The sequence below is a fragment of the Carcharodon carcharias genome (assembly GCF_017639515.1).
Source record: "Carcharodon carcharias isolate sCarCar2 chromosome 27 unlocalized genomic scaffold, sCarCar2.pri SUPER_27_unloc_9, whole genome shotgun sequence".
In the NCBI taxonomy this organism is placed as follows: Eukaryota; Metazoa; Chordata; class Chondrichthyes; order Lamniformes; family Lamnidae; genus Carcharodon; species Carcharodon carcharias.
This window is the reverse complement of record NW_024470653.1, coordinates 526,548-542,518: the sequence shown is the minus strand read 5'-3', so window position 1 is coordinate 542,518 and position 15,971 is coordinate 526,548.

The window sequence follows — 15,971 nt, the reverse complement described above, 5'->3', positions numbered from 1 at the left end:
GGAAAACATTTCGGATCGTCTGCCCCTCCCAGTAAAAGTGCAACGTCCCCACCAATCCTGCGGGGAATCTCTCGCTCGAGACTGCCCAGAGCGGAGAGGGAGGGAGGGAAGGAGCGAGCGCCAGGGAAGGGTGCCAACCCATTTTGAGCATCTCCTCCGGGTCTGGGGCCGAGCGCTCACAGTGGACGGAATGTCCCAAAATCTGAGCACCCCCGCCCCTCATCCAACTCCACCCGCCCCGCCTGCAGCAGAGTGAGCGGATCCAGCATCAGAATGTCCAGACACCTCAGGACCAGCAGCCCCGGAGAGGGAGGAAGTCGCCCTCGGTCCTGAGGAGCTGCCCGAGAAGACGAAGACAATCCTCGAGTAAGGGCCTAACCAGGGCTTTCCGAAGGCCCAGCATTGCACTCGATACTTGGATTAGCTCATGATGGGGGGAAGGCCATGGCCTAGTGGTACTGTCGCTGGCCTGGTAATCCAGAGACCCCAGGGGCGACGTTCCGGGTCGACCCCAGTTCGAATCCCACCCACGGGCAGACGGTGGAGTTTGAATGCAATAAAAATCTGGAATTCGGAGTCTGATGGCGACCCCGAAACCATTGCCGATTGTCGTAAAAACGCCACCTGGTTCGCTTAATGTCCCCTTTAGGGAAGGGGAAATCTGCCGTCCTTACCCAGTCTGGCCCTACACGTGACTCCAGGCCCACACAGCAATGTGGTTGGCCCTTAAATGCCCTCTGGACAAGGGCAGTTAGGGAATGGCAATAAATGCTGGGCCTAGCCGGTGATGCCCACGTCCCGTGAATGAATAATAGAAAAAAAGGCTCCCATATGCTTTGCTCGCTATTCTCTCAGGTATTTAAACGGGAGGAGAGCAAGTGAAGTGGATGTTGGTCCTCCAGAGGGTGACAGTGGGGAATTAGTAGTAGATAATCAGGAAATGGTGGAAGAAACGGGCAAATCTTTTGCTTCTGTCTTCGCCATAGAGGATATAAAAATACATAACATTCCAGTAATAGCTGCAAATCAGGAGGTGAAAGGGAGAGAGGAACTTTGTGAAATTGGAATTGCTCGGGAAATGGTACAGAGCAAATTGATGGAGCTGCGGGCTGACAAGTCTCCGGGTCCTGATGGACTGCATCCTAGAGTCTTAAAAGAGGTGGCTAAGGAGGTAGCAGATGCACTGGCGTTAACTGGCTAGATTCTGGAAAGGTTCCGACAGATCGGAAAGTAGCAAATTCTGTTCAAGAAGGGAGGGAGGCAGAAAACAGGAAACTATAGGCCAGTTAGCTTGACAGCCGTCGTGGAGAAGTTATTAGAATCGATCATTGTTATGACCAAAGCAGTTGGTAAGGCTGAAGTATTTAAAAATCCCAGAGGGAAACTTTAAACAACTGTCATAACCTAGAATTTTAAGCGTCATGTTTGAGATGCGACTCTGAATTCAGGAATCAGACCACCAGTTCTCAAAAGATTTTACACCAAATTAATTGAAACACTGTATTAATTTACACAGGTTAAAATATATATACACATGGCTACAAATTACTACTATCATAACTTTTAACACATTCCCAAACTAATCTCCATTAAGGCAACAGCCACCCACAGACTTAACCAGACACCAGGCAAAGCATTTTCACCTTATGATTTCACAATGTTCTTTTCACTGTGGAGCCAGTTTGGGGCTTGCAGCTGCCTTATGATCTCACATTACCTTGAAAACTACTGAACTTATACCTACTGCCACTGATTGAATTCAAATTCTCATTGTCTCACCTGTCTCTATGAACTTTACCTTTTAACAATGAAACCCCATTTACTGTACCAATTTTATTAATAATATAAACATAGTGCTTGGAAGCTGCTAGAAAGTTGTCAAGTTTTCACCCCCACTTCTTGAATGCCCTTATTCAAAAAATGCAAATGCACGCTATCTCTTTTCCATATCAAAACTAGTACCCATCAAAGCACCCAGACTAGCTGGCTTTAACCCAACTAAGACACACCCACAGACTAAACCTCGATTTTAAAAGAGAAATATTTTCCAAAATGTAATACACATTAATAGCTTCATGACAATCACTACGGAGTTTATAGCTGAGCACTTAGAAGAGCTCAAGGCAACTGGGAAGAGTCAGCATGGTTTTGTGAAAGGAAAATCAGGTTTAACTAATTTATTGGACTGTTCTGAAGGAGCAACGTGCGCAGTAGATAAAGGGGAGCCTGTAGACATACTCAGATTTCCAGAAGGCATTTGATAAAGTGCCACATCAAAGATTATTACAGAAAGTAGAAGAGCATGGTGTAGTAGGTAAACATATCAGCATGGATAGAAGATTGGCTGGCTGGTAGAAAACAGAGTATGCATAAATGGGTCTTTTTGTGCCTGTGCTGTGGCCTCAACTTTTTACGATTTGCATCAATGACTTAGATGAGGGGAGTGAAGACATGGCAGCTAAATTTGCAGATGCCACAAAGATAGATAGGAAAGTATGTTGTGAAGAGGATATAAGGAGGTTGCAGACAGATAGGTTGAGCGAGTGGGCAAAGGTCTGACAAATGGAGTTTAATGTGGGAAATTGCGAAGTTGTTCACTTTGGCAGGAAGAATAAAAAAGCAGAGTATTACTTAAATGGAGAATGGCTGCATAATTCTGAGGTGCAGAGGGATCTGGGTGTTCTAGTACGAGTCACATAATCTGTATGCAGATACAGCAAGTCATTAAGTAGGCTAATGGAACGCTATCCTTTATTATGAGAAGGATTGAACATAAAAGTAAGAACCAAGGGCATTGGTCTCCTTATTTGAGGAAGGATGTAAATGCTTGGAGGCGGTTCAGAGGAGGTTTACCGGATTGACACCTGGAATGAGCGGGTTGTCTTATGAGGACAGACTGGGCTTGTTTCCACAGGAGTTTAGAAGAGTGAGGGGCAATTTGATTGAAGTATACAAGATCCTGAATGGCCTCGACAAGGTGGATGTGGAAAAGATGTTTCCTCTTGTGGGTGAGTCCAGAAGTGAAGGTAGCAGGGCAGGTAGATAAGGTGGTTAAGAAGGCATATGGGATGCTTGGCTTTATTAGCTGAAACGTAGAATACAAGAGCAGGGAGGTTATGCTGGAATTGTATAAAACGCCGGTTAGGCCACAGCTGGAGTACTGTGCGCAGCTCTGGTCACCACACTATAGGAAGGATGGGGTTGCACTGGATAGGGTGCTGGGGAGATTTACCAGGATGTTGCCAGGGCTGGAGGGTCTGAGCTATGAGGAAAGATTGGATAGGCTGGGGTTGTTTTCCTTGAAGCAGCGAAGATTGAGAGGGGACCTGATAGAGGTGCATAAGATTATGAGGGGCATAGATAGGGTGAATAGGAAGGCACTTTTTCCATGAGCAGAGGGGTCAATAACCAGGGGGCATAGATTTATGGTAAGAAGTAGAAGGCTAAGAGAGGAGTTGAAGAGAAATGTTTTCACCCAGAGGGTGGTGGGAGTCTGGAACTCACTACCTGAAAGGGTGGTCGAATCAGAAACACTCGTAAAATTTAAGAAGTATTTAGATATTCACTTGCGTTGCCATAGCCTCCAGGGCTATGGGCCAGGTGCTGCAAAAAGGGATTAGTGTAGTCAGATCTTTGTTGACTGATGGGCCAAATGGCCTCCTTCTGTGCTGTAGACATCTGAATTGAGACAGGAGGAGGAGGAGCCTAGAAGACCAGGAAATGGTGTTGAATTTCAATTAGCTGACACTATCTTTGATAAGATTAAAAGCGAAATACAGTGAATGCTGGAAATCTAGAACAAAAACAAAAATACCTGGATAAATTCAGCAGGTCTGACAGCATCTGCGGAGAGGAACACAGTTAACATTTCGAGCCCGTGTGACTCTTCATCAGAACTAAGGAAATAGAGAATTGAGGTGAAATATAAGCTGGTAGAGGGGGTGGGACAGGTAGAGCTCGATAGGGGGCCAGTGATAGGTGGAGGCCAAGAAGAGACTGCCAAAGATGTCATAGACAAAGGAGTGTTGACGGTGGTGATATTATCTAAAGCATGTGCTAATGGGGACATTAAGGGAAGCAAGCTAGTGGCAGATGGCCCTAGTGGGTGTGGGGTGGGGGGAAAGGATTGAAATGGGCTAAAGGGTGGAGATGAAACAATAGATCTAAATAAATTTAAAAATAAGAGGGAAAAGAAAAAAATATAGTTGTAAAAAAATTATAAATCATTGGAAAATAACAGGACTGTCCCAGCAGACCGATCATGTCAGCCTATTCCTGCCCCACGGAACTCATTTCTTGCTATTCTCTCTACCCTTATCCAGTCTCTTCCCACCTACATCCGTGATCCCTCTGATACCCTACATCATATCAACAATTTCCAGTTCCCTGGCCTCAACCGCCTCCTCTTCACCATGGACGTCCAATCCCTCTACACCTCGATCCCCAACTGGGATGGTCTGAGGGCTCTCCGCTTCTTCCTCGAACAGAGGCCCGAACAATCCCCATCCACCACTACTCTCCTCTGTCTGGCTGAACTTGTTCTCTCACTGAACAATTTCTCCTTAAACTCCTCTCACTTCCTACAAATAAAAGTTGTGGCGATGGGCACCTGCATGGGCCCCAGTTATGCCTGTCTCTTTAAGGAGTATGTGGAACATTCCTTGTTCCAGCCCTACTCAGGCCTCCTCCCACAACTCTTTCTCCGGTACATTGATGATTACTTCGGTGCTGCTTCATGCTCTCGTCTGGACCTGGAAAAATTTATTAATTTTGCTTCCAATTTCCACCCCTCCATCATTTTCACGTGGTCCATCGCTGACACTTCCCTTCTCTTCCTTGACCTCTCTGTCTCAATTTCTGGTGATAGACTGTCCCCCAATATCCATTACAAGCCTACTGACTCCCACAGCTACCTCGACTACAGCTCCTCATGGGGTTTCCTATAAGGACTCCATCCCATTCTCTCAGTTCCTTCACCTCCATCGCATCTGTTCTGATGATGCCACTTTCCAAAACAGTTCCTCTGACATGTCTTCAATCTTCCTTAACCGAGGTTTTCCACCCACGGTGGTTGACAGGACCCTCAACCATGTCCAGCCCATCTCCCGCGCATCCACCCTCACACCTTCTTCTCCCTCCCAGAAACATGATAGGGTCCCCCTTGTCCTCACCTATCACCCCACCAACCTCCGCATTCAAAGGATCTTCCTCCGCCATTTCCGCCAGATCCAGCATGATGCCACCACCAAACACATCTTCCCTTCACCCTCCCCCGGCGGCTTTTCGCAGGGATCGTTCCCTCCGGGACACCTTGGTCCACTCCTCCATCACCCCCTACACCTCAACCCCCTCCCACAGCACCTTCCCATGCAACCGCAGAAGATACAACACCTGCCCCTTTACTCCCCCCCTCCCCTCACCGTCCAAGGGCCCAAACACTCCTTTCAAGTGAAGCAGCATTTCACTTGCACTTCCCTCAATTTAGTCTACTGCACTCGCTGCTCCCAATGCGGTTTCCTCTGCATTGGAGAGACCAAATGCAGCCTGGGTGACCACTTTGCGGAACACCTTTGGTCTGTCCACAAGCATGACCCAGACCTCCCTGTCGCTTGCCATTTCAACACTCCACCCTGCTCTCATGCCCACATGTCTGTCCTTGGCCTGCTGCATTGTTCCAGTGAAGCTCAACGCAAACAGGAGGAACAGCACCTCATCTTCTGACTAGGCACTTTACAGCCTTCCAGACTGAATACTGAGTTCAACAATTTTAGATCATGAACTCTCTCCTCCATCCTCACCCCCTTTCTAATCCCCCTTTTTCCAATAATTTCTAATTTTTTTACAACTATATTTTTTTCTTTTCCCTCCTATTTTTAAATTTATTTAGATCTATTGTTTCATCTCCACCTTTTAGCCCATTTCGATCCCTTCCCCCCACCCCACCCCCACTAGGGCCATCTGCCACTAGCTTGCTTCCCTTAATGTCCCCATTAGCACATCCTTTAGATAATATCACTACCATCAACACCCCTTTGTCCTTTTGTCTATGACATCTTTGGCAATCTCTTCTCGGCCTCCACCTATCACTGGCCCCCTATTGAGCTCTCCTGTCCCACTCCCTTCTACCAGCTTAAACTTAATCTCATTTCTATATGTCTTAGTTCTGATGAAGGGTCATACGGACTCGAAAAGTCAACTGTATCCCTCTCCGCAGATGCTGTCAGACCTGCTGAGTTCTTCCAGGTATTTTTGTTTTTGTTCTTTGATAAGATTGTTCAGGAAGAGAGAATGGAAGAGGATGCAGCTGAGGTATTTAGCTCAAGGGAGTTGCTGAGAGTTACAGCAAAATGATTCACAAATAAAGCAGTTCTATCGGACAGCTTACTCAGAAACAGAGGCAGAATGTATTCCAAAATGTTATTATCTTAGGGGTAATGTTTTAATGAAAAAGTGGCGACTATCAAGTTTCAGAAGATGAAAAATGGATGGAAGTGCATCAGATTGTAATACCATCTGGATATAGGGATGGGATACTGAGAATAGATCATGAAATTCCAGTGGGGGACATTCAGTAATTAGAAAGACACAGGCAAAATACAAAAACATTTTTAATGGCCTATATTGGATAGATATGGAGTCAAATACTGCCGAATATGTCACACATGTCAGATGACAGGGAAACCACAAGCAGTAATTAAGCCGGCACCTTTAATTCCAATTCAAGCATTTGAGGAACCTTTTTCTAGGATCATGATTGATTGTGTAGGACCCCTCCTTAAGACTAAAAGTAGACATAAATACTTGCTGACAATAATGGATGCGTCTAAAAGGTTTCCTGAAGCCATGCCTTGGAGAAATATTGCAACAAAGAGAATTGTGGAAGAGTTGACTAAATTTTTTTTACAAGGTATGGTTTACTGTAAGAAATACAATCAGAGCAGGGGTCAAATTTCATGTCACAGCTGTTTAAGGACGTGATGAACAGTTTGGGGATACAACAGTTTAAGTCAACAGGTTGCCAACCGGAGTCACAAGGAGCTTTGGAAAGATGGCATCAAACTTTAAAAACTATGATGAGGGCAAAATAGTCAGGACTATCCACAGGATTGGAATAGGGGAATTCCATTCTTGTTATTTGCTTTTAGGGATGCTGCTCCTAATGCATTGACTGGATTTAGTCCTTTTGAATTAGTCTATGGTCATGAGGTAAGGGGACCACTGAAATTGATTCATGAGAAATTGGTGGTTAAAATTTGGGAACTACTCTCCTGGATTATGTATCAAACTTCAGGGAAAGATTGAACAGAGCATGTGAGTTAGCTAGGGAACATTTAAAGATCTCACAGCAAGTGATGAAAGTGAAGGCAGATAGGAGAGCTACAGCTCATAGTTTTTTTTAATTCACTCATGGGATGTGGGTGTCTTTGGCTAGGCCAGCATTTATTGCCCATCCCTAATTGCCCTTGTTCAGAGGGTATTTTTTATAGAGCTGACCACATTGCTGTGGGTCTGGAGTCGCACGTAGGCCAGAACAGGTAAGGACAGCAGATTTCCTTCCCTAAAGAACATTAGTGAACTAGATGGGATTTTTAAAAATGATAATCGACAATGATTTCATGGTCATTAGACTTTTAATTCCAGATATTTATTGAATTCAAATTCCACCATTTGCCATGGTGGGATTTGAACTCAGTTCCCCAGAGTATTATAAAAGCACCCACCCCACTCCCACTAGGGCCATCTGTCACTTGCTCATCCTGCTTTCTACCCTTAATGTCACCATTAGCACATTCTTTAGCTAATATCACCACTGTCAACACCCCTTTGATCTTTTGTTTATGACATCTTTGGCAATCTCTCCTTCACCTCCACCTATCACTGGCCCTCTATCCAGCTCTACCTGTCCCGTCCCCCCTCCCCCCCCCCACCGCCTTAAACAGCTTATATTTCACATTTCTATTTCTCTTTATTTCTGATGAAGAGTCATACGGACTCAAAACGTTAACTCTGTCTTCCTCTCCACAGATGCTGTCAGACCTGCTGAGTTTTTGCAGCAATTTTTGTTTTTGTCTCCAGAGTATTACCTTGGGTCTCAGGACTACCAGTCCAGTGCCAATACCACCATGCCACTGCCTCCCCATAGTTTTGTTGTTGGGGGAAAAGTGTTAGTTCTGTTACCAGTACTGGGTGAACCATTAAAGGCAAGGTTTAATGGGCCTTACAGGATTGAAAAGAAACTGAGTGAAGTAAATTATTTAATAAATACTCTGGATAGAAGAAAGAAGCAGAGAGTATGGCATGTTAATATGCTTAAAATGTACTTTGACAGGGAAGAGGACCAAAAGGAAGTGTTAGTGGTGGTAGATAAGGAGAAAGAGGTAGAAATAAAGGATTTGGAAATTGATTATCTTCTAATCAAATTGGATAATGAGGAGGTACTTAAGAATTTAAATTGAGTTACCTTCCAGACAAGTGTCAAACGATTTGGAGAAGCTATTGCAGTCACACAAAGCTATTTGTGGGAATAAGCTGGAAGGACAAATTTAGCTACACATTATGTAAATGTAGAAAATTCATCTTCAATAAGGCAACATCCTTATAGATTAAGTCCAGCAAGTTATCACAAGCACAGAAAGAAATTGAATTTATACTTCAAAATGACATCGAGTCTAGTTGCAGGAGCTGGAGATCGCCTATTGCAATGGTACCAAAACCGGATGGAACACCAAGATTGTATGTAGACTATCGAAAGGTGAATGCAGTGACAAAAGCAGATTCATATCCTATACCATGGTTGGAAGGTTGCATTGAGAAAGAGGGACAATCAAAGCTCATCACAAAAATTGACTTGCTGAAAGGATATTGGCAAGTACCATTATTGGAGAGAGAGCAAAGGAGATATCAGCTTTTGTGATGCCAGGTGGACTATATCAGTTTAAAGTCATGACGTTTGGTATGAAAAATGCACCTGTAACATTTCAAAGACTGACAAAATAATTGCAGGACTGAACAATTGTGCTGTTTATATTGACGACTTGATAGTTTTCAGTCAAATGTTGGAGGAGCATTTACGACACCTGGAAGAATTATCCAATTGACTACCAGAAGTTCATTTGGTAATGAACTTGGCTAAAAGCAAATTTGCAAAAGCACAAGTTAAGTATCTGGGCCACACCATTGGGCATGGTAAGGTGGCTCTGAGAGATGTGAAAGTCAAAGCTTTCGTGGGTGTCCTCGTGCCTACAACAAAATGAGAAGTTTTGAGATTTCTGGGCATGAGTGGGGTTTTACCAGAAATTTGTACCAAATTTTAGCCGTGTGGTTGCTCCGTTGACTGAGCTATTAAAAAAGAACAAGAGGTTTCAGTGGACAGAGGAGAGTCAGAAGGCATTCGACAGTTTGAAAACTGTATTGACGACAGCACCAATTATGCCAAGCAGTTTAAGTTGGCCATTGACATGATTGATATGGGCATTGGGGCTGTACTGCTGCAAGAAAATGAAACTGAAATTGAGAAACCGATCGAGTATCTTTAGCGGAATTTGAATGTACGATGCAGAAAATACTCAACGATTGAAAAGGAGACTCTGGGTCTGGTGTTGGCGTTGCAGCATTTTGAGGTTTATGTCGCAAACAATTTGTCAGAAAGAATGGTTTATGCAGACCACAACCCTTTAAGAAATTCTGGACAGATTTCAAGACCGAAGCGCAAGGCTGTTCAGATGGAGTTTATTTTTGCAACTGCTTCATCTACAGATTATACATGTTGCTGGACAACGAAATCTAATCGCAGATGCATTGTTGAGAGTTTAAAGCTCAAAGGAAAATTTGACACTTAAAACCTGGACACTGGACTGAAATGATTTCTGTTGATACTAAGGGTTTGTGTATATATGAATGCATGCATCTGATAATTTTAATGGCATGGGTACATAAATAAGTATTGGTAGGCAGTGTAAGATGGGTTAAGAAAATGAAGCCGTCTTTTTAAATTCTGATGGTTCGTTTTCTTGTAAGGGGGTGTTGCAAAAGTATAATAATTTTCATAATATTATTGTGATCTATTGTGAAACTGGATTAATAATGGGGTTTGGATAGTTTGTGTGTGTGTGTTGTGGGGGGGAGGTTTAATTGAATTGGAGACAGCTGGTCTGGAAATATCAAAAGTTAGGTGGGGAGGGATTTGAAATAAGTAAATACAGCTGAAGTCTTAGGATTTAAGGTGTGAGGAGAATTTGCATTTTTAGATAAATCGGCACAGTTTGAATTTCAAAGAGGTAGAAGGATAAGGCCAATCCGTGTGTTTATTTTTCCCAAAGATTACTGATGATATTAGCACCAGGGAAAGTTTTACATTGTGGGAAAGTACATTTTCAAAGACACATGGGACAATGGAATTTACAGATTAAAAAGAAGGAAACATATAAAGGGGAGAATGAAAGGAAATGTTGAGAGAGGCCCTGCATACATCTAGCAGGAGCTGGCGAAACATCCTCAGAAACTCCTCCAGCCACATCTGCACAAGTTTGCTGCATCCAGCCCTTAAAGGTGACGATTGTACTGGCCTGAGTTTTTTTTAAACTTTAAAATCTATTTGGGACTGTTGTCTTACAAGGGGTGCATTTGGGAGTCAGGTTAGGTAGGAATTTTAGTATTTACTATAGTAATAAGTAACTGGAATCTTAAGTACGTGTTTGTCGTCTTTTTTCTTTTGTTAACAAATATTTTAATTTAGTTTTCAAAAAAAAAACCTCTCAAGGTCTTGGTGGACATATTCTGAAATCAATGCCCGCATCTCGTAATAAATACCAATTGCAAAACCGTTGTGACAGTGGCATCGAGTTTCCCTGGTGGATTTGGTCCCCCTGCCTGCACATCATCTTCCATGTCATAACATGTCTCATAACATATATAACATATAACATAACATAGCTCCTGATGTTCACTGCAACTGGCTTCAATGCTGCTGAGTGGCACTTTCATGGAATCTATCAGCGGGGGAGGTTCATCAAGGACAATTCCAGGGATAAAGAACTGTAGCAACGAGGACAGGTTAGAGAGGTTGGGACTCTTTTCCTTGGAGAAAATGATGCGAGGGATTTTTTTTTTCACCCAGTGAGTGGCTGGGGTCTGGAACGAACTTCCTGAGGGAGGGTGGTGGAAGCAGGTTCGATCGAGGTGTTCGAAAGGGCAATTGGATTGCTACCCTGGAGAGGAAGAATGTGCAAGGTGATGGGGGAATTAGGCAGGCGAGAGAGCACGGACCCGATGGGCCGAATGGCTTTCTTGTGCACCGTCAAGGTTATGTGACGCAGTGACCTCGTTCGTGTGCATCTGGAGCCACGTCCGGGCCACGGCCCAGGTACAGACGGCTGCTTTCCTACCCCACCAGGGATCTAGGAGCAAACCGGGTGGGGGAGGGAGTGATCTGGGGAACAGGGGGACGGGGGTTGGTCTGGGGGAGGGTCTCAGGGTGGGGGTTGGTCTGGGGGTGGGGGACGGGGGTGGTTGGGGGACAGAGGGTGGTGTAGGGGTGGAGGATGGAGGGTGGTCTGGGGTTGGGAGACGTGGGGTGGGAGAGGTGGAGGTTGTATGTCTGGGGGTGGGGGTTTGGGGGACGGAGGATGGTCTGGGGGGTGGGGGTGGTCACGGGGTGATTTGGGGGTGGTGATGGAGGGTGGGGATGGGGGCTGGACTGGGGGGGTGGAGGGTGGTCTGGAGATGGAGGGTGGCGATTGGGGTGGGGGGGGTGGTCTGGGGTTGGGTGGGGGAACGGGGTTCTGGTGGGGGATGGAGGGTGGGGACGGGGTTCTGGTGGGGGATGGAGGGTGTTCTGGGGGATGGAGGGTGGGGACGGGTTTCTGGTGGGGGATGGAGGGTGTTCTGGGGGATGGAGGGTGGGGACGGGGTTCTGGTGGGGGATGGAGGGTGGGGACGGGGTTCTGGTGGGGGATGGAGGGTGGGGACGGGGTTCTGGTGGGGGATGGAGGGTGTTTTGGGGGATAGAGGGTGGGGACGGGGTTCTGGTGGGGGATGGAGGGTGGGGACGGGGTTCTGGTGGGGGATGGAGGGTGTTCTGGGGGATGGAGGGTGGGGACGGGGTTCTGGTGGGGGATGGAGGGTGGGGACGGGGTTCTGGTGGGGGATGGAGGGTGGGGACGGGGTTCTGGTGGGGGATGGAGGGTGTTCTGGGGGATGGAGGGTGGGGACGGGGTTCTGGTGGGGGATGGAGGGTGTTCTGGGGGATGGAGGGTGGGGACGGGGTTCTGGTGGGGGATGGAGGGTGGGGACGGGGTTCTGGTGGGGGATGGAGGGTGTTCTGGGGGATGGAGGGTGGGGACGGGGTTCTGGTGGGGGATGGAGGGTGGGGACGGGGTTCTGGTGGGGGATGGAGGGTGTTCTGGGGGATGGAGGGTGGGGACGGGGTTCTGGTGGGGGATGGAGGGTGGGGACGGGGTTCTGGTGGGGGATGGAGGGTGGGGACGGGGTTCTGGTGGGGGATGGAGGGTGTTCTGGGGGATGGAGGGTGGGGACTGGGTTCTGGTGGGGGATGGAGGGTGTTCTGGGGGATGGAGGGTGGGGACGGGGTTCTGGTGGGGGATGGAGGGTGGGGACGGGGTTCTGGTGGGGGATGGAGGGTGGGGACGGGGTTCTGGTGGGGGATGGAGGGTGTTCTGGGGGATAGAGGGTGGGGACGGGGTTCTGGTGGGGGATGGAGGGTGGGGACGGGGTTCTGGTGGGGGATGGAGGGTGGGGACGGGGTTCTGGTGGGGGATGGAGGGTGTTCTGGGGATGGAGGGTGGGGACGGGGTTCTGGTGGGGGATGGAGGGTGTTCTGGGGGATGGAGGGTGGGGACGGGGTTCTGGTGGGGGATGGAGGGTGGGGACGGGGTTCTGGTGGGGGATGGAGGGTGGGGACGGGGTTCTGGTGGGGGATGGAGGGTGTTCTGGGGGATGGAGGGTGGGGACGGGGTTCTGGTGGGGGATGGAGGGTGGGGACGGGGTTCTGGTGGGGGATGGAGGGTGGGGACGGGGTTCTGGTGGGGGATGGAGGGTGGGGACGGGGTTCTGGTGGGGGATGGAGGGTGTTCTGGGGGGATGGAGGGTGGGGACGGGGTTCTGGTGGGGGATGGAGGGTGGGGACGGGGTTCTGGTGGGGGATGGAGGGTGTTCTGGGGGATGGAGGGTGGGGACGGGGTTCTGGTGGGGGATGGAGGGTGGGGACGGGGTTCTGGTGGGGGATGGAGGGTGGGGACGGGGTTCTGGTGGGGGATGGAGGGTGTTCTGGGGGATGGAGGGTGGGGACGGGGTTCTGGTGGGGGATGGAGGGTGGGGACGGGGTTCTGGTGGGGGATGGAGGGTGTTCTGGGGGATGGAGGGTGGGGACGGGGTTCTGGTGGGGGATGGAGGGTGGGGACGGGGTTCTGGTGGGGGATGGAGGGTGGGGACGGGGTTCTGGTGGGGGATGGAGGGTGTTCTGGGGGATGGAGGGTGGGGACGGGGTTCTGGTGGGGGATGGAGGGTGGGGACGGGGTTCTGGTGGGGGATGGAGGGTGGGGACGGGGTTCTGGTGGGGGCTGGAGACGGGGTTCTGGTGGGGGATGGAGGGTGTTCTGGGGGATGGAGGGTGGGGACGGGGTTCTGGTGGGGGATGGAGGGTGTTCTGGGGGATGGAGGGTGGGGACGGGGTTCTGGTGGGGGATGGAGGGTGGGGACGGGGTTCTGGTGGGGGATGGAGGGTGTTCTGGGGGATGGAGGGTGGGGACGGGGTTCTGGTGGGGGATGGAGGGTGGGGACGGGGTTCTGGTGGGGGATGGAGGGTGGGGACGGGGTTCTGGTGGGGGATGGAGGGTGGGGACGGGGTTCTGGTGGGGGATGGAGGGTGGGGACGGGGTTCTGGTGGGGGATGGAGGGTGTTCTGGGGGATGGAGGGTGGGGACGGGGTTCTGGTGGGGGATGGAGGGTGGGGACGGGGTTCTGGTGGGGGATGGAGGGTGTTCTGGGGGATGGAGGGTGGGGACGGGGTTCTGGTGGGGGATGGAGGGTGGGGACGGGGTTCTGGTGGGGGATGGAGGGTGTTCTGGGGGATGGAGGGTGGGTACGGGGTTCTGGTGGGGGATGGAGGGTGGGGACGGGGTTCTGGTGGGGGATGGAGGGTGTTCTGGGGGATGGAGGGTGGGGACGGGGTTCTGGTGGGGGCTGGAGGGTGGGGGCGAGGGATGGAGGGTGGTGATCTGGGGGTGGTGCTCGGACCTTGTTTATTTTGCTGGGGGGTGGGGGGGGGCGTGGTTTGGTTTATTTTATTTGTTCACATAAAGTGAATTGCAAAAATAAACGCACCCGGGCGGCTGACTGCTCACAGGATCCCGGCCGGGGCTGCTTACCAAGCTCCAACACCCGTCCGACGTTACGATCGTGGTCCCAGGTCAGACAGGCGCGGCCATCGTGGGCAAGCAGTCCCGGTGACACACCATCCCCACCGCCGCCTGTGCAGGCTGGAGGCAGCGGAAAGTTCCCCCTCGCCAGGTCGCGTCAATCGCTCTCCCGGCGCGGGCACCAGCACCTCCGCCTGCGCCGACACACTGCCGCTTCGGCACCCCGAGGCGCGAAACAAAACCTGACCCCGAGCCGCGGGGGTGGGGGTGGTGGCAGGGTGGGGGGGGGGGGGGGGAGCAATACTCCGGTCAGGCGGCCGAAAGCTTGGGTCGGAGAGGTTGGCTCTTAGGGGCGGCTTCCGGGAGGGGAGCGGGGCGGAGGAGTTGAGGGAGGGAGTTCCGTAGCTCGGGGAGAGAGGGGAGGGGGGGAGAGAAGGGAGAGAGGGAGAGAGGAGGAGGGGGAGGGAGAGGGGAAAGGAAGGGGACAAGGGGAGGGGAGAGAGGGAGGGAGGAGAGGGGATGGGGGAGAGGGACAAGGGGAGGGGAGAGGGAGAGAGAGGGAGAATGGGGGAAAAGGGAGCCCTGGCAGCTGAAGGCATGGCCATCAATGGCGGAGCAATTAAAATCGGGGGCTGTGGGGGGGAGAAACGCTTGAGAGGCGCGGAGATCTCGGAGGGTCGTGGGGCTGGAGGAGAGTGGGGGTGGCGGTGGGACCGATCGGGGGGAGAATGGGCAAAGCCATGGCAGGATGGGGAAAACCAGGATGAGAATTTTTAAATTGAGGTGTTTGTCGACTGGGAGCCAGTGTCGGTCAGCGAGCGCAGGGGTGGGGGTGATGGGGGGGGGTGGGGGGAAACCGAGACTCGGCGTGAGTTAGGACAGGGGCGGGGGGGGCAGCGGTGTTTCGCACGGGGCTGGAGTTCGCGGAGGGCGGGAAGGCAGGGAGAGCAGCCGGGAGTGGGTTGGGAATGGGCGAGTCCGGAGGCGACGAAGGGGGCGGATGAGGGTTTCTGCGACCGACGAGCCAAGCCGAGCTGGGCGGTGGGGGTAAAGCCAGGCGGCGTTACGAAGGTGGAGCCAGGCGGTTCTGGCAACAGCACGACCACGCAGTTGGGAGCTCATCTCCAGCTCAAATGTGACAGCGAGGTTGTGAGCAGTCCGGCTCGGTCTTAATTGCCGGGTTGGGGGGAGGGAGGGAGGGACGTGGTGGGCGGGATAGGGGACGGAGTTTGGGGCGAGGGCTGAAGCGAATGGCTTCAGTTTTCCCCGCTGTTTAATTGGAGGAAGTTCCTTTTTCTCCAGTCGCATGAGCAGTCTGACAATCTTGCGATAGTTGAGGGAGGCTATGGTGAGGTGGCGCTAGGGGTCCTCAGTGAACATGTGAAAACTGACACTGAGCTTTGGCTGATGTCACCGAGGGGTAGCAATGTAGACGAGAAGCAGTAGGAGGAGGAGGGTAGGGGTTGTACCCTCAGGGGGACGGCAGAGGTAACGGAGTGGGAGCAGGGAGAGAAGCCGCTGCAAGCGATCCCCTGTCTGGCTACGGGTGACATGGATAAGGATGGAACCAGGAGAGGGCAGCCCCACCCCAGCCGG